At 38.1% G+C, this 20,021-nt stretch overlaps 1 long non-coding RNA gene across 2 annotated transcripts in view; it reads right to left on the minus strand.

The window, feature by feature from the left end:
* LOC113609913 (uncharacterized) overlaps positions 1–20,021 on the minus strand; it is a 73,078-nt gene that overhangs the window by 20,365 nt on the left and 32,692 nt on the right. Inside the window, exon 3 of one of the 2 annotated variants that reach the window (XR_003428872.1) lies at positions 19,385–19,454. This is a non-coding gene — a long non-coding RNA (uncharacterized LOC113609913). Of the gene's footprint in view, positions 1–19,384; positions 19,458–20,021 lie in introns of both variants that reach the window. The other variant, XR_003428871.1, reaches the window with a different exon arrangement.

Genomic DNA, 20,021 nt, shown 5'->3' on the forward strand with positions numbered 1-20,021 from the left:
CATTTTATTCATTCAAACATACATTTCAATATTCATCCCGAGTTAATTATGTACAAGGCACTGTGTCTTGGGAACACACATTCCTGAGACTCTTCTTGCCCTCAAGGAACTCCATGAGGTTGGCAGAGGATAAACTGCAATAGTGGAATGAGAGAAATGATAATAGATATGTGTACATTTCCATGAGATCAGGCTAGAGTGAATGAATGTACTATAAGGGAGCCCAGTGGGAAGAATATTAAATCAGTTTCACCAAGGGACATTTACCCAGAGCCTTTAATGAAGAGGAAGGAGAAAAACTTTCTGGAAGGGGTATGGAAGGCATGGAGGAGGGGTCAAATGCAAATACTCTGCTCTCGCTAAAGCACTGATTTCTAATATGTGGTTTTCAGACCACCTGAACCAGGTTGACCTGGAGTACTTGTGAAAATTGCAGATTACTTACTGCCTTTTACCCTAGAACTTCTTAATTCAAACCTTTGGATGTAGGACTTGATAATCTGCATTTTAAACACACCCCTTGAGTGGTTGTGGTCTTTTTTACACCCTTATTTTTGAGAACCACTGAACTAGAATGTAGAGGAACCAATATGACACAAGACATGGTGCCTAGAACCAAGTTATGAAGAGCCTTTCCTTGAAGTTCATGCTGAAGAGTTTAGATTAAATCCAAGTGGACAATATAAGGACATTAAAGGAGTTTTTAAAGAGAAGAAATTTTAAAAATCAAGATGAATGATGTTGATAAATTGAGTTCTTTCTACTCCAAGGAGACGGAGAAAATCATCATCAAGGAAATCTGTGTGACCTATCTGATAGTATTTGAACCATGCCTTGACTAAAAGTCAAAGGAGAAAGGAACACTTGTATTTCTTTTTCTAGATCAGGGATCGGCAAATTTATTCTGTAAAAGGCCAGACAGTAAACATTTTATACTTTGCAAGCCACATATTTTCTGTTATACCTACTCAACTCTGCTCTTAGCAGGAAAGCAGCCAAGCAGCCATAGAAAATACATACATGAATGGGCATGACTTGAGTCCCCACAAAACATTATTTACAAAATCAGGCAAGCAAGATTTGGCCCATGAGAATTAGTAGTTTGCCTTCTTTAGTTCTAAATACCTTCACTCGATCTAGTTAAAGGCTTAACATCAAGAAGTTTGACTCGTGGCTCTCTTCTCCCCCAAAATCATGTGCAATACCTGTCGTTTTAAATAAATATAAATCTAAAACAAGTCACGATGAAAAAAATTAGCAAAAGCTAGATTGTCATATATTTTACAAGAAAGTGCCCTAAATGCTGAAAATGTAATGAGAAATAAGGGGGAGAAGCAGGAAGACTGTTTTAGTCTAGATTAAATAAAAAAATTGAGACTTTACAACCAAATGTAATGCTTGAAGCTTGATAGGATTCTGGATCAAAAAAGGAAAAAAAAATCTGTAAAGAATATATATATATATGACACCTGGGGAAGTTTGAATATGATCTACATATTAGATGATATTAAATCAATGTTACATTTCTTAGATCAGATAATGATATTGCAGATATGTAGAGAATGTCTTTGTTCGTAGAGATCCAGGCTTATATTTAGGGGTTAGCGTGTTGTGAAAATGGTTCAACAAAAACAGAGAGAGAGGGCTTCCCTGGTGGCGCAGTGGTTGCGAGTCCGCCTGCCGATGCAGGGGACACGGGTTCTGCACCGGTCCGGGAAGATTCCACATGCCGCGTGAGTGGCTGGGCCCCTGAGCCATGGCCGCTGAGCCTGCGCGTCCGGAGCCTGTGCTCCGCAACGGGAGAGGCCACAACAGTGAGAGGCCCGCGTACCGCAAAAAAAAAAAAAACAAAAACAAAAAACAGAGAGAATATGGCAAAATCTTACCAATTGTTAAAGCTAGGTAAAGGGTATATAAATTTCACTGTACTATTATTTCAACTTTTCTGTGGCTTTGGCTTTTTCAAAAAATATAATTGGAGGAAATAAATATTGCAGAGTTCAATATCCAGTACGCTAGTTTCTCCTTTGGAAATGCGAAAGAGGACTGGGCCGCTTCAGAAAAAGTTAATTCCGTATTAGAATTCTATCATAAAGTAATGGAAGTCCTCGTAGACACGCTCATTTTCAGGCCTGGAGGTGTCATTTAGAGCTTTTGGCTCTGCCTCTCCGCAGACCCACCGCAACCCCATCCGCCTTTGTTTTCTCTTTTTCTTCCCCCAAGTTGCCTGAAGGAGGGATGTGAAAAAAAAAATCCACATTCCACAAGTATATGACATGCCATAAAACTGTGGACTGTGGCCATGCTCAGAGCTCTGCCCCACATCCTTTCTGGCGAGAGTGTCCCATATTGTGGCCCCGACATTGTCGCTGTTGACATGTTGAGTCCCTTCTGTGTGGAGTGTGGGAAGTCGATCAGAAGGGGGTGACAGAGGCAGAGCTGCCAAGGGGACAGAATCATCTGTTTACACAGTTCTCTTCTGTCTCCGGTTTTGAGTCCTCGGCTCTTTTATCGCCCTCTGCTTTCTGGCACAGCCCCGACTCCTCTGGGGGTCATTTCCGGAGTGGAACCCTTGCTCTGTCACTGCGCCTTTCTGTTTCTGTTTCCTTCCCCTTCCCCTGGGCAGTTACAGATCCTTGTGCATGAAAATCGCTCGAAGGGGGACGGGGTGGTAGGCAGTTGCAAATAACTAAATTTAAATCGTACCAAACATAGCTCTGATTTAGGCTGCAGTATAAATTTATCCTGAAAAAATATATATATATGTATAATATGAAAGGAAAGACAAGTAAGAGTGCTGTTTAAAAAGAACAGAGCTAACAATAACAACCACAAAAGCATCGTACATGTGAAAAAACATGAGATTTGCCGTTAGGTAGACCTGGACCTGAATCTCTGCAATGCCACTGACTGGCAAATTACTTAACTTCTCTGAACCCCAATTTCCTTATGTCTAAAATGGAACAAGTAACACCTACTTCTTATTAGGATAAAATGTTGCAATATATTCTTTCTTCTTGGCTAAGAAGCTTCTAGATATCTGAACACTGATCTAGTATAACTGCTGGTTCCGCCTAAAGTAATCCTTTATATTCCACAAGGATGATTGAGTACACAGCCAACCTGGGAGAAAGGGGGCAGTTGGATACCTGCCCCCAGGGCAAAGTGGAAAGCCCTTCTTTGAAGTCTTTGCAATTCAAACGCATCCAGATATTATCAGTGTTTCTCAAACCTTTAATGTGAACACAATCACCTGGGGCTCAGGTTAAAATGCAGATTTTTATTCCAAAATCTGGAGTGGGGCCTGAGTTCTGAACTTTTATCACGCTCCCGGAATGCAGCTGCTGCCCTTCCCCAAACCACACGATGATGAGAAGACCCCAGGGTCTGTACTGAATAGGAGATCTCCCAGACTGGGAACTCCTAGGACTTCTTAGCCTCCTTTAATCCATCTTCATTCTCATTTTCATTCTGGGGCAGCAACTCATTTTAATGCCCATATTTTTAGTTTTCTTTCTATTAAATGTGATGTTCCTTCCACCATGTTTTAACGAAGTAAAACTCCTTTTCCAAAATAACTAAAACAGAGTGTGAGCTGCCAGTTGAAGCCTCACTAAGGAATTAAATAAACCATGAGCATCTCCACAAGCATGAAGGAATGAGTTTTGCTGTGGAAAGTTGGGAATGAGAAAGGAAACTTGGCAAACAGCTGCTCAGTGTGCAACCTTGACCCCCGGGGCCCCAAGGGTGGGCAGGAGACCTACAGTCTCTTGCAACTGTGAAAGTGAAAAAAAGGGGAAAGCAAAGCTTTAGAGAGGCGAACCCGTGAACCTGTGCTTTTAGGCTTCTTTCTTCACTTCCCTCTCCAGCCTACAAGTCAGTGCACGCATAGCCCTCCCTCCTGTGGGAGCGACTGGGAGCCCAGGACTTGCCCAGCAGGTTCTGGCCCGTTCAAGACCTCCCTTGGTGAGTCCTCGTGGCTCGCAGGGCCCAGAGATTTTTAAACAGCTTGACTTAGCATATGTTTAATGTCAGTGAGTTGTTAATGTGAAAGAGTTGGCTAAATTTCTCCTCTACAATCACCGAAAGAAGTTTTGAGGTTTTAAAAAAAAATCAACCAAAGCAACAAACACTTACGGAGAGTCCATTAAAAGCTAAGAATTAGGTTAAGGACTGTGGAAAATCAAGTTTAATGAGACACTCCACTGTCTTAAGGAGTTTTCATATTATTAAAGGAGATAGACAAGCATTTTAAAAGCCACAAGACATGAATAAATGCTGTAACAGTGAAACGAGTAAGAAGGTACAGCTAATCAGAGATGGAGTCCAGTAAAGTATAGTCTGTTTTTGCCCAGTGAGTGCCACAGGGCTTGTTACGTAAATGCACAACTATTCAGTATAAATGAACAGATGAGTGTGAATAAGTGAATGCAGAACAAGACCTTAATCTCTTAGAAAACTAAACCAGTTTTTTTCCTGTTTCTTTTCTTTTTCTGAACTATCATCTGCTAGCCTCACATGGCATGCAGCCCTCACACTGCGTTCCATCCTCTCCTCTGACAGCAGTTAGGCTTAGAGTACAAATCACCCCTCACTCTGCCTTTAATGGGCTTTGGGGGTGGGGTGCTACTTGTATATTGGTAGCTATATCTGTCAGTCATTTCCCCCGGCTATTAGCAGGTATCCTGAGAGCAGTCCTATAACCCTCGAAACAACTGTTGCCAATTTTCTCATTGAAGAAAACAGGACAAGGAGGAAGAAACAGGAGACAGCATGGGGAAGGTGAACTGACAGTAAAGGACTGAGCTTTTCTGGAAGGACAGTTACCCAGCAACCTGCAGGTGGTCAGTCATGCCTCAGAGCCATGTGGGGCTGAATGAGACCAAAGGCCTGTGCCCTGTTCAAGTGGGAAGGTGCCCTGTTGATTGTGTTTTATTGTGACACTATGTGTGATTAATAACCATCTTTGAGGAAAATTTGCAGAAGACTTTGAAATGGGCAAATTTAAAAAAAAGATTTAGATTTCCAGGTGTCCTTTTAATGCAATACTAGGTGTTGTCGCGTAAGCCCACCTTTCAGGGTTTATCTCATTCTGTAGGGTCTATGCCTTTCATTGTCTTTGAGCTATTTTACAACTCTGTAAGTTGTAGACAACTGACAGCAATGCCAATGATTCCTGTTCATAGAAATGCAACTTTATCAAGGTGAATGTGCTGTTAGTTCCACCATATGGAAGAGGCCAGTTTTGCCTCTATTGGCAAATTTATTTCAGTGCTCCTATTTGCCTGTATATGTATCTGTTCTCTGAAGTCTCCTTTGAACTGGTGTTTACATCTTACTGGTTTCCTCATTAATTGAGTTAAGTAAAATATTTGACACACATCCATTTTATATTTGTATGAAAGTCATGATAACAAGGCATCAGATATTCATACCTCAATGGCAATGGAGAAAATAGATCAAATGCAAGTTTGTAATTATGAAAGATAGTATTTTGTGTACAAAATGAGTATTAAAACTTTATCCACTGGAGCTGATAACTTTAAATACAGCATGTTCAAGTGTGGTAGTTCTAAGAGAACAATTTGACACCTTTACATCTTCTTTTTCTCATTGGTTATCAATGGGAACTCTTTGCAATATCATTGGTGTAGGGGAGGAAAACCTTTTCCTCTACCTTCTTATTGTAAGAGCCTGTGGCCTGCAAACTAAATTGACAAAAGCTAGATTAACCGGAGAAAAGGTTAATTCTGCATGTACACATGGGTTCTACAGAATGAAAAAGTGAAAACCAAAAGAAATGGTTAGGTGAGCAGAAACAGACTCGAAGACTAAGAAAACAAACTTATGGTTACCAAAGAGGAAAGGTGTGAGGGAGGGATAAATTAGGAGTTTGAGATTAACATGTACACACGACTATATAAAAAATAGATAATCAACAAGGACCTACAGTATAGCACAGGGAACTCTACTCAATATTCTGTAATAACCTGTAAGAGAAAAGAATCTGAAAAAAAAATAGACATATGTATAACTGAATCACTTTGCTGTGCATCTGAAACTAACACAACACTGTAAATAAATTATATGCCAATATAAAATAAAAATTAAAAAAAAAAGAAAAAGAAGAAATGGTTAGGCCTGGAAAGTTATATACCATATTAACAAAGGGTGTTAAGTTGTGGAGGACCGGTCAACACAAAGTAAAGGACTTTGGGCTTCTAGGCATGGTAAATTATGGGAAGGTAAATATACGGTGGAGAAAACGAATGGAAGTTAAGGGTTATTTTAGTAAACTTTGTTTATGCAGACTCATCTCAGTTCAGACGTTTTATCTCCTGTGATAAGGGTTGTTTTCCTCCTCCTGGTGCTGGAGAGGGGAGAGGGCCCACCTTCACAAAGGGAATTTAATGCCTTGCTTTAAGTCACGAAGGGGGAGGGCGGAGAGTTCCTGGTGTGTCTATTTCTTAATTGTCATCAGCTCAAAATTATCCTTATGCTAAAGTGGCATATTTTGGCGTGGCGTATTCTGATCCCCCTTCATTGACACAAATTTAATTGCTTTATTTATGCCTGCTCCCTGACGTTGCTACAATATGTACATTATTTCTCCTGATGTAATCACTGAAGATCCCCTTTAAAGCTTTCAGAGCCAGGTCTGCATTTCTGCATGGCTGATCTGCCTTACATTATTTTCTCATCACATCTAGTTCCCAAGACTTCTTACCATTAGGGATCCACGAAAGAGAATCTAGATTGGATTGGAACTGTTGCTTTAGCCAAAATAATTAAAGTTATAACCCGTTCGATCTCCAGAGGATTTTGAGAATGATGTAACAACCAACCCTATTTCATTTTCGAAGTATATAGAGCAGTTCTAACATGTAGGTGCTTCACTACTCTTCTAGACTGCACCTTCACGTACTAATATGGAGTGACATATGATATATTAAATGAAAAAAAGTGAAGTGCAGAACAAGGTATACAATATGCTACCTTGTGTGGAAAAAACGGAGAAAGATCAGACTCTATATTAGAATTTGCTTGTATAGAAAAGATGGGAACAAAACTGGGTATTTTGGAGGCAAAGATAGAAGGGAGATTTTTAGACTATATACTGGTTTATGCTTTATGCTTTTTGAACCTTGTGAGTGTATTATTTTTTTTTTAATTAACCATTTTTCAAAAAAATTTTAATTATAATGTAGCTCGTTAGGCTTTTCTTAAGTTCCAGTTTCAACAACATGTTAAAAAATAAAATAAATAGTGAAATAAAATGTGAACTGTAAGATTATGTGTGTATATATTTGCCTGTGCTCTATGTGCCAGAATGATCCATCAGAACAGACTGTGTGCTCCAAACAGATGACCCCTGGCACACTGTGAACACAGTCACTACTGATCAATAACGATATTATGCATAGCCTTTAATTTGCAAGCAAAAGAGGTTTAAAGAATGAGAGATTTGACATATACACACTACTATATATAAAATAGATAACTAATAAGGACCTACTGTATAGCACAGGGAACTCTACTCAATGCTCTATAATGGCCTATATGGGAAAAGAATCTAAAAAAGAGCAGACATATGTGTATGTATAACTGTTTCACTTTGCTGTGCAGCAGAAACTAACACAACATTGTAAATCAACTCTACTCCAATAAAAATGTTTAAAAATTAAAAAAAAAAAATGAATGAGGGAATTTGTGTTAGGAAAAAAAAAAGAAAAATTGCAAACATAAGACTAACACCTGACATTCTTCTTCCCTGCTCCCCCATTCTAAATCTCCAAAAGAAAGACCTCAGTTTCCAGGGTCCTCAAGCATTTTAGTTACAATTGGAGCTACAATTAAACTATGTTTTAAGATGCTTGGGAGCTTATCAAGTCTTTGGTCTGTATTGGAAGTGCATGGGTCAAATTATTTACACGGGGTTACATAAAGTCTTACAAAAAAGGATACCTCCCACTTTGTAATATTACTGAAATCTTCATTTCACACAGGGCTGGTTAGCACCCATAAAGGAAAGGTCCTAAGCATGAAGCTTCTACTTACTCTAGGGTCCCTCTCCCACATTAATCCAAACAAAAGCAACGCAAATAGAAAATAAATATCAGAAAAGCTGGCAAGTGTTTTATTTTTCCCAAAATGACCACTCTAGTGCATGTTAAAAATATAAAATGTCTCAAAGCCTTTTCTTTTCTATATTTTGAGGGGGGCGTGCCCTGTTTTGTGAATACCTTCAAGCATGGGCTTCCGTTGCCTGCTGGGTAATCCAACAATAGATTTGCTCTACATCGTTACAGTCAAAACAGTGTTTTACAGATGTTAAAAGCAGATAAATTTGAATCTTAGCTCCACTATTTACTAATTACACAACTTTGGGCAAGTCAGTTGGCTTTTTTGAATCTCAAGTTCCTCATCTTTTGAAACGTTCAAAATAATACCCACCTCTCAGGCATCTGTGAGAAGTAAGAATAGTTAACACCTATGCTTGCTGTACACCAAGCCCTGCTCTGAGCACTTTAAGTATCACAAGTCATTTAATCATCAAAAGGACTTTAGGAGCTATGTACTCGTGTCAAACCTCAGAGGCCTGAGGGACATTGAATAATTCCCCAAAGTCACACACCTGGCAAGTGTCTGAGCCAGGATTTATACCAAGGCAAGTCTAGATCCAGAATTTATGCTCTTAACCACCACAGAATACTGATAGTGCTTCTGTGATGTGCTGACAGACTAAAGTAATAGTGGATTATATAAGAGAGAATTTCTTTTCTTTCTCAAGCAACAGTCTGTGTATCAGCATTCAAGTCAAGCACCCAGGCTCCTTCTATATTTGTGTTCTTCTGCCTCGACGGAATTGCCTTCATCCATCTGGTCCAGGATGACTCATCATTATACACACATTCCACTCAGTCAGAGGGCTGAAGGGGACAGGCAGGTATGCGTCTTCCCTGCAACAGCATCCCTCTGAAGTTGCACATCTCACCTTAGCAAACTTCCTGTTGCCTAGTATGTGGGCATACAGACACATCTAACTGCAAAAGAGCCTACAAACATAGCTTTTATTCTGAAACAGAGAGGGAGAGGGAAGGTGGTAGAGAGGGAGAGGAAGTAAATGGAGCAAAATGTTTAAAACTTAGACAATCTGGATAAAGGGTGTATGGGTGTTATCTATACTATTCTTGCAATTTTTCTTTTTTAAAACTGAACTGAAAAGTTCAGTTTTAAAGTTTTTAAAAAGTCTATTTATGACAGAGAAAAAAGGCTATATCTACTACTTAGTCAGAACTTAAATTCCAGGCCCTATGCTAAGTACTTGTGGCAAAAACTGCAGTTTTTCCAATCTATTCTTCTTTTCTTCAGAAAGTAATATAACCCTGATCTGGACGGGCGTGTGTGTGTGTGTGTGTGTGTGTGTGTGTGTGTGTGTGTGTGGCGGGGGGTGGGGGTGGGGGCGGGGGGGATTGGCGTATGGGCAAATCCTGCCACCTGTTTTTTAAATGAAGTATATTGGAGTACAGCCACTTGTTTATATACACATTTTTATGGCTGCTTTTGTGCTACAATGACAGTTAAATAATCTGGTCCTCAAGGCAGAAAATATTGGCTGTCGGGCCCTTTACAGAAACAGTTTGCTGACTTTTGCTCTAAACCAGTTAGTTTCAAACTTTAATGAGGATTAGAAACACACACATGCATATACATACACACAGGTATCTTTTCTGAGCCATTTATATCATACTCATTTACCCCTTAATATTTGAGTGTATTTCCCAAGAACATTTCTTGCATAACCACAGTACAGTAATCAAATGCAGGAAATTTAAAATAAATACAATACTTTTTCCAACCAACAGTCTACATTCTGATTTTGTTAATTGTCCCCATAGTGTCCTTTACAGCAAGGGTCCCCAACACCCTTGCCGCGGACCGGTAGCGGTCCCGCCTGTGAGGAACCGGGCCGCACAGCAGGAGGTGAGCGGCGGGCAAGGGAGCGAAGCTTCTCACCGCTTTCCATCGTTTCCCATTGCTTCCCATCGCTCGCATCAACCACCCCGTCCGTGGAAAAATTGTCTTCCACGAAACCGGTCCCTGGTGCCAAAAAGGCTGGGGACCTCTGCTTTACAGCATTTTTCCCCCCTTCCACTGCAGGATCTGATTCAGAATCACATACTGCAGTTTTAAATCTTTTTGGTGAGTTGTTTTTCATGTCTTTCCCCGATTTTCAATAGGCGTAAATTTTTTTCAAAATTCAAAAATTCTTTATTAGCGATATTAACCCTTCATTTCTGATATCCACTGCAAAAATTTTCTTATAATTTGCCATTTGAGTTTTGACTCTGCTTATGGTATATTTCTGCCCATGCAACCATGCAAAAGTGTTTCTGTTTTTTAAATGTAATGAAACATCTTTTTGCATCTGGATTTTGAGTCATAGTTAGAAGCTTTTTCCTACACTGAAGTTGAAGGTGGAATTCACCTATGTTTTCTTCCAGTACCTGTATAATTTCATTTTTTACATTTTGATCTCTGATTCATTTGGAGTTTGTTTTCAGGTGAAGTGTGAGGAATGAATCTAATTTCATCTTTTTCCAAATGGCTACCCAGTTGTTTCAACAGCACTTATTAAAAGTCCATCTTTGCCCCAGGGATTTGAGATCCCATAGTTATCATATATGATAACATTCCACATGTAGTTGGGTCTATTTCTGGACTTTTCATTCTATTTCATTGGTCTGTTTGATTACGCATGTGCCGGTATCACACGGTTTTAATTATAGAGGCCTTGCAGTGTAATTCAATAGCAGGCACGCGAGTCCCTCCTTGTAGCTCTTTACTTTGCCATGTTTTCCTAAATATTCCAAAATGTTTATTTTTCCATATGAACTTTATTTCAAATCAACTTGTCTAGCTCCAGAAAAAAAGTGTTGGTGTTTTTGTTGGGATAACATTAAAATTCCGGATTAGGCACAAAACTGATATTTTGAGACTAGAGTAAGGGACTTTTTCCATTTATTTCAATTTTCTTTTGTGTCTTTCAACAGTGTTTTATGGCTTTCTTTGTATGGGTGTTCAACATTTTTTGTAAAGTCTATTCTAAATATTTTATCTTTTTTGGGTGCCTCTGTAAATAGGCATTAAGAAATTTGAGGTTTAGGAGATTTAAATGTAACATGTTAATTTTATATCCTGTTACCTTACTGAATTACTTCATTGTTATCTAAGTTTTACAATTAATTATCTAGGGCAACACTGTCCAATTGAAATATAATGTAGTCATTCATATAATTTAAAATTTTCTAGTAGCTAAAGTAAAAATTGTTAAAAGAAACAGGTGAAATAAATGTTAAAAATATGCTGTATTTAACTCAAGATATCAAAAATTTAGAACATGTAATCAAGAGTAAAAATAAAATATTTAAAAAATTTTTATATAGGGTCTTCAAAATCCAGTGTGTATTTTATTTATTTACAGAATATTTCAACCTAGACCTTAAACTTTTATCAGAAATATTTTGTGAATTTAGATTTCATAAATTTTACAGTTGGAAGAGTATATTCACATACCCAAATTATTCCAAACATACTTAAAAGTTTTCTTGTGACTGAAGCAAGTACCAAAAAGATCATTTTCTTTTAATATTTGTGTCCACATTGACAAAACTTGTTCTTCTTTAGAAAAACTGACATGACTTTGTAGCAAAAGCATCTATCTGTTAAATAAATTCACTAATTCTTGTGTCAATTCTGTATTACTAACATCAAATTTTAAAAGGTATTTCATAAATTGAAATTCAGCCTTGAAGTGAGGAATTAAAATCTCCCAGGGGTAACTCTCAGCAAATGGGGATAAGAATCTGGATAAATACTCCAGCACACCGTTGTTCAGGTGGGCAATTCTGAAAGCCATTCTGTAGGCTTCGCAGGAGATTACGTGGGCCTATCCTCAGGGGTGACCTTGATAATGCACCCTTGCGTCAGCTTTCCCTCCTTCCCCAGCTTATCCCCTCCTGTGTTCACTCTGGCTCCCTGGGACTAGCTTCTCCAAAAGCAGCCTGTACCTAAGTCTTTATCTCAGGCTCTTTTTTTTAAAAGGAAATTCAAGAAAAGACAGAGATCTACCAAGTTTGGAGCATGGGCATGTGTAAATGGTGGAATGCTTGCGGAAAAACAAATTAGAAATATCTGGTGAGTCCTTAAAATATTAATCTGGATTTTGATTGAAAGGTGAGACCTAGAAATATAGGTTTAAATGTATTCATTATTAAATTAAGTAAGGAGAAAGGCAATGTTAAAAACTGTACTCTGTACTGTGGCTATGTAAGAGAATATTCTTATCTTTAGGCATATACAACTTATTCTTAAAAGTTCAGAAAAATATGTATATGCATATATATGTATCTCCTTATATACATATATGTATACATATATGAAAAGAGAGAGAGAGAGAGGGAAAGAGAGAGAATCTGGGGAAAGAGAGAGAATCTGGGTAAAGAGTGTATGTGTGTTCCTTGTACTATTCATGGAGCTTTTCTGTAATAAAATTATTTCCAAATAAAAAGTTAAAAAAAAACTACTATAGAGTTTCTTTTCAAAAACAGCAAACTTCAGTCATATAGCTTCAGGGTCAGCAGCCTTTTATCTTTTTACCACCTACCTATAAAAAAATTTCCTGAAATGCTGACAAGCTAATATTGTCAAAGGCTCCATATTTGGGTTCACTAAGAAAAACAAGGAAACATTCACTCGGAAATGATTATAAACAGTCACACTTTCCCCCACTTGAAAACAAAAGGTAACGTTGGCTATTGCCTTTAAAAACTTGGCTGGCCCTTTCCTTACTGTGATGACCTGGTTTGCAGAGGCACTGAGAAAATTCATTAAAAAATGGTAAAACAGCTGAGATGTTGGATTTGAAGGTCATGTGCTGATGTAATTTCTTCCCTGGATTTCTTGGAAACTTTGCTCAGGAAATCTCTTGCTGAGTTAGTAAATAAAGACAATACAGATATAATGGGGAGAAGGTCTGTTAATGAACCAACAGCACACTGGCCAGCAACTTGAACAAATGCCTGTGAGGCAGCTCTAACATGTCAAGGCTGAAGAACTTTTACAACTGATAGCACACAATTCCTTCACTTGCCAGAGTTTACTATTTGGCAGAGCTCACAACCGTCATCTGTTCTAACTGCTCATCTGCAGTTTTCTGCAGTCTCTAATGGTACCTGTCAGGTCATCATCCGGTCTATGCCTAAATATGTCCATTATGCTTGAAACCGCACTATTATTCTTTCTCCTTGTATAAACAATGATGTTCATGGCATTATTTTTAATAGTAATTAACAAATTAGGAAGACCTTAATGTCAGTCAGTAGAAAAACTCATAATTCATTGAAATTCTGAGTATTATTAAAAAGGATCAGTTGGATTTATAGATATTTAGAAGAAAAAAGTTTACAATATATCACTAAGCAAAAAAAAAAAAAGAGAGATTGTAAAATAGTTTACATAACATCATTCTGATTTTTTTACAAAAAGTTATAAACTTTATCTCCATCTGCCCAAAAAAGTCTGGAAAAATAAATTCCAAACAATTCCAAACCATTAACAATGGTTTCCTGTAGGGAGGATGGTGGAAACAACTTACTCCTACTTCTTGTGTTTCATTGTGGTGAGAGTTTCCCTTACACTTCTGACCTCTTGATTCTTGTTCCTATTCCACTCCTTGGAGGTGTGTGGGCAATATGATGGGATACGCTTATTCTCTCTGACTCTTATTTCCAGGTAAGGAGTAGGCATTAGAGAAATATCACTCCTGGGTGAAGGAGTAGATTGGCAGGTTTGAAGAAGAGCGTTGTCTCTTTCCCTCTGGAATCCGACTCTAGCAGAAACCACCCTTCTGCTCTTTCATCCCATGCTGTAAGTTATGGGGATGGACCCCCTTAGGTGAGGAGGCCGTGGTTGTAACGGGTTCCCAATAATTCACTGACTGGGGCAGATAAGTGCTATCCTGGGGTTTGGTATTAGCAAGCCCACTGCTGCCTTCTATCTAGACTGTAGATTATACAGTAGATCTAGCAGTAGCAAATCTGATGTTTTGCTATCTGCCTGATTCCTTATTTCTCATTGGTTCTAAACTTGGATGAGTCATAAGTATCATTCATTGGAAGCCCTCAAATGCGAAAACACTATTTTCTTTTTCTTTTTTATGCTTATATATTGTCTGATTTTTTTGTAATGGTGAGCATGTATCAATACTACATAGAGAGATATTGATACCTCTAGATATAGAGGTATAAGATCATAAAATCTATATCCTCAGTTTTTACCTAATATCAGTATTCTTGTTTCCTCTCTGATTTGTATTGTCCTTCATACTTCAGTCGCTTAAAGCAACCACATTGCCTTCCAAGCTTAGGAGGGGTGCTTTTCCTTGATCTACTCTCTACTCCCTTGGTCACTGGACACTAATTCTCTTGTTCCATACATACTTTCCCCTATGATAGAAACCATCTAATTTGGCTTCTCTCAAGAAGATCATTGCCTCTCTATTCCATTAAGTCATTCCTATTCAGACTAGGGAAAAAGCTTTTCCTATTTTTCTAGACCCCCAGAATAATTTTGCTCTGGTGACAGACTAAGAATGGTCTCCCAAGTATTTATGGAATGTCTCCTTCATTTTCCATATCAAGGACTTCAAATATATAAAATACTATGTCCTCTCAAATCTTTATTTTTCCAGGCAAAATATTTCCACTTTTTTCAGCTATACATCACATGACATGGTTTTGATTCCCTCTAATGTATTGGCCACTCTCCTCTAAATGGCCCCCAGTTTGCTGATAAGCCTCCTAAAAGGTGTTAAGGAATGATACCCACAGAGGAATATAGTTCTCTGGGTGTGATCTGAGCAGTGCTGAACAGAAAAGGGTCACAACCGACTTGTTACAAGGATGGTACACTCTTAGCACAGTGGGAAGACTGGTGGTATACTTATTGTATGTGCGATATTGGTGATCATGTCAGAGGATCCACTCATATTGGGCTTACTGTAATATGAAACACATAAATCACGTTCAGCCATGCTGTTGGTAAAATAGATTCATTCCTCTCAACATACAAACATCTCACGTCACTTCCACACTAAATTATAAACGCCCCCATGTTTTCTACAGTGATCATCTCTTCACAACAAAATATCCTTCCTCCTTTACTGTCTATCACTGCTCAATCCAGGTGATTCTGATCTGAGTACTTTGAAGTTACTCTTATAAATAATGCTAATAAGAAAAATCCAATAGTTTCTTTTCAGGCCCAGTCCTGCCCTCTAGAATGTTGACATTGTTGGCCACTCCCTCATTCTTGGGTTCTAGATTCTACTGCCTTCCAACTCCCATAGCACTTTCAAGGTTCCCTTCCCATTTCAAACAGTTTCTCTTCAGGCTGTCCCACCCATATCTCTGTTATTATCCCACTTAAAACACATCAATGCCTCCTTATAGCAGTTGTTCACAAGCCATTTATATATTGGAACCATCTGGGGAGCTTTTAAACATAGCTAAGTCCAGGCCCCATCCCAGACAAATTGAATCAGAATTAATATAGAGACTCCTGGATTTAAAAACCATCAGAGATGGCCCCTACTTTTTGGTCCAGCATCACCTCTCATCCCTTACCTAATGATCTAACCATATTAAATAGATTTCTTCAACATGGGCTGTTTTCTCTTTCTAGGTTGTGCACTGTCAGTTTAAGTGTCACCTCCTCTGTGAAGCCTTCCCTAGGTCTACATCAACTACACACTATTTTTTCCTTACTATTTAATTCCTTTGACTTGATAGTGAGACAGGGTTTAGGTTGAGTCAAGTTGGTAAAGCTGTAGGTATGCCCAAATCAAGGAGCCAAGAGTAGGGAGGGGTAGAAGGTAGAGTATGAAGAAGGGGTGGTACTCATATCCCTTTCAAAACCTTCACACGCATGTACATAGACACACACACACAGACACACAGACATACACACACACAGTGAATGAAAGTGGGGTCCTCTTCAAAGACCTTAGATTGCAAAGAAGTGAAAAGAAAGCATTTGGGGAAGAGATAAAGGATGTAGGAGGATTGTTTTATAATTAAAGGATCAAAAGAAAGTAGGATGTAGTCGGCTGGGGATAATAGTGAGGGAGAAGCGATTGTCTTTTGGCAAAGGGCCTTGGGTGACTGGAATGAGAAGTTTGGGGCAGACATGAGGGAGCTTGTGGGATTTACATAGCTGGTGGGGTGAGGGGTGTGTGGTCAGCAGCTGTGGGCAGCTGTCTGCAGCTTCTCAGAACCAGTTTTTGATTCTGAACTAGGATTGATGTAAAGGTCATTGGTCCGTTGTTTGTGGTCAAACTTCTTTCTAGTTTTGAATACTTGTTCTTCTGATTGTTTCAAAAGTTGCCGTCCTGTGATTTCCCTCTTAAACTATCTTAGTATCTTGAAATAGAGAATAATATTGATTGCCTACCCAACACCATTTCCCATTTACTCTTTAAATAACTTCTTTCCCACACAGCTATGTGCTTTAAAGAAACATGATTCCATTCCCACCTCCTTATTATGATTAGTCTAAAGTTTAGAGCAATCTGTGCATGGCGTTTCCCAGGCAACTGTAATTGGTTTGGGGGATGTACCTAACCCCAAATCTAATTGGTTAGGGGATAGGGTTTCTCTTCTTCTGGACACATAGAAGAACTTTTGTAGCCCAGTGACCACTGACAGCCATCTTCCAACAAAGAGAAAAACAAAGGGATAAACCCGCTCCTGAAGACAGCAAAGCAGAGGGATGCAAAGAATCTAAAGCTTTGATGATATCACTGAGCCACTGAATCAGCCAAACTTGGATCCTGCCCTGCCTCTGGACTCTTTGTTATATGAGAAAATAAATGTTATCAGTTAAGCCATTTCTGGTGATGATTTCTGTTATTGTAGCCAAAAGCATCTTAACCTTCATCTGGATATAATTTAAAAAGATTAAATGCCTTAAACTCACATAAATTAAATGATTATCTCCTCAAAATTTCTTCAACCTTCTTGAATCTTGGCCTTAGTTCTCTCTTTCCAATATTGGTTCTAGAACTCTGCATTCAAATATCACTGAGATGCACATACTGCTGCTACCACTCAGCTCATAGACCTTCCAGGAAAGCGAGGGAGGACTGAGATGAGAGCTCCTTCCCCTTCCCAAGGCTTGGAAAGGAGTCAGATTGATTTTAACTTACCTAGTACAGGAAGCAAGTTGTTAAAGCTTTTTAAAATTATTATTATAAAATAACATATGCATCTGAGATAGCTCTAGAATGGAATTCCCAAATGATAGGACTGTATGATTTGAAAGAGGAAGAAAAAGTTAATGTGTCATCTGGTGTGTGAATATTTTATTGTCATTGAAAAAAGTTGTAAGTCCATTCATCACACTTGGTTTGCTACTCTATATCCTTTGCTTGTTCTTCAGAGGAAAACAGAATAGTTTTTGTAGCTACAAGAGGCACATTTCTCAGTTCCTGAAAGTTTTGTAGAACAGCAGCAGGAAAGAATTATTTCCAATGATCTCACAATTGACACAAAGTTGTAATTTCATTTCTCTTCAAGAAGGCGGTCTTTCAGATATTGAAATTAGAAGGCTTTTTAAAAAATGATAATACAGAAGAGACAAATTGACACTTCGATGATGATTTTTTGTCTTTCCTGTCACTATTGGCAAAACAAGTCACTACTAAGGTGACTTCCAAAAACACTTAACAACTGTAAAAATTCCAAATTAATCAAATGAATTAAAACTTAGGAAAGAGAAAGTCCAAGCGATCCTTCTAATTAGGGAATATAGACCAAAAGTAGAATATTTCACAGTCAAATTTAGTATACAAACAATCAAGGAAACATATATTTTGAATTATTTGCATGTCTGCATTAAAAGTTTAAAATATCTTAAGTGAAAATGATAAAAATACATTCAGAAACTATGGCTTGTGGAATCATTACTTCTCCCTCTTCATAGCAAGAAGACTCTACAATAAGATTAGGCTGTCCCCATCTCCCCGTGTAAATTAAACCTCCCATAATCACTCTCTATCCAATTAACGTTTTATTTTCTTTAGAGCACTTATCGCTCTCCGAAATGTTCTTCTCTATTTGTTGTCTAATTCCACTAGAATGTAAACTCCGCAAAAGCAGAAACCTCATCTAGTGTATTGCTCCTGTGTTCTCAGCAAGGCACTTAGAACATCTAATGCCTTTTAGGGGCTTGGTAAATATCTGTTGCATACATAAATTATGGATAAATAAATCTTGGTGAAAATATGTTTTAATTTACAGGGGAAAAGAAAAGACTCTGTACAGTATATCCTAACTAATTCAATTAATTAGGAAAATTTTCCCCGAGAAGTATTAATAATGTGACATTGTTAACAGATAGGCATGGGCATTTAGAAGCTAGTTATGAAAAAAGAATGCAAATATGTACAGATCCTTTTTAATACAAAAAATATTTACGGAATGATTTGAATTATTTTAAACGTTTCTAAATTTAAATCTTCCCAAGTTGAAAGGTGTTTTACTAAGAAGGACAAATGCCATCTCGAGAATATTTATGATCAGAGATTTCTGACCCAGCCTGAGACCCGGGGCAACAATCACCAAAAGTAATTCTTCTAATTGCCCTAACTAACTAACTACTCTTTCACATGTAGCCAAAATCTCCAAAGATGGTGAAAACTTGCCAAACACAAACTATACTCATTTGTTCAGATTGCTATGACACAGCACCATAAACTGGCTAGCTTATAAACAACAAACATTTATTTTTCACGATTCTGGGAGGATTGGTGAGAGCCCACTTACGACATGGCTGCCCTTCTGCTGTAAACTCACAGCGTGGAAGGGGCGAGAGATCTCTCTGTGGCCTCCCAGATGGGATAAAGGTACCGAACCCATTTATGAGGGCTCTGATCTCATGACATAAGCACCTCCGAAAGACCCCCATCTCCTAATACCCTCACCTTGGTGGCGAGGATTTCAACATATGCATTTTGGGGAGACACAAACATTTGGACCATAGCACAGACAGACAAAAATGGCAGAGCCAAGAGTTGAAATTTCCGGTGTCTAACTTCAAAGCCTGTGCTTTTTTCAATATATAATATTTTCCAGTAAATCAGAGTTTGATGACATGTCAGACATGAAAATGAGATAGAAAGAAGGAACAGTTTAGAATCGTTTGGCATTTACAAAATACCTGCTTTTCATGATCTTAAAATTTTTGTGGTTAATCAAAAAGTGAAGGTCACATTAATAAGGTACTAGATGCGGTCAGACAAAAGTCAGTATCAGGTAATACATACAAACAGCATGTATGACGTTCCATCCAGGGAAGACCATTTCCATCATCATCACCATCAATTATTGAAGAACCTACTGGATGACAAAGCAGGTGTTATACTAAGGAATTAACCCAAGCATTTGAAACAGTAAATTTGATACTCCAAAGATCTTATTTCTTGAGTTAACTACAATTAACTGGAAAGCTCAAATGTGTTGACAGTATGTTAGTGTGAAACAATTAAGATATGCATCTTTGTCAAGCAAATTTCCTCCTCACTTCCATGCATTGGAAGCCAAATGCATGATTAGTACAGATTTGTTCAAAGGGTATAAAGTGGCAAAAATGCTGAACTAGTAACTGTATATATTGAAATTAAATGACAAATACTTGCTCTTTCACCTTGAATATTTACAGTAATATTTTGTTTCCTCTATGAGAGTCTTACTGCATGTAATAGAAAAGAAAATAAAAATGTCTTGAAATACAAGAGAATCTGATAAGGTCATTTGTAACATTTCTGAAAAGCTTTGAAATGCGGTCTTTAAAAAAATGCAAGTTTTAAAAAATGTCATCTATCAACATTTATTTCAGATTTATTCCAGCACAGATCAATACCTGATATAACTAAAGCATTGTTTTTCTCAATGCAAATGAAA

This window comes from Aethalodelphis obliquidens, unplaced genomic scaffold, assembly GCF_003676395.1.
Source record: "Aethalodelphis obliquidens isolate GAN/ISIS:26980383/991018 unplaced genomic scaffold, ASM367639v1 scaffold59, whole genome shotgun sequence".
In the NCBI taxonomy this organism is placed as follows: domain Eukaryota; kingdom Metazoa; phylum Chordata; class Mammalia; order Artiodactyla; family Delphinidae; genus Aethalodelphis; species Aethalodelphis obliquidens.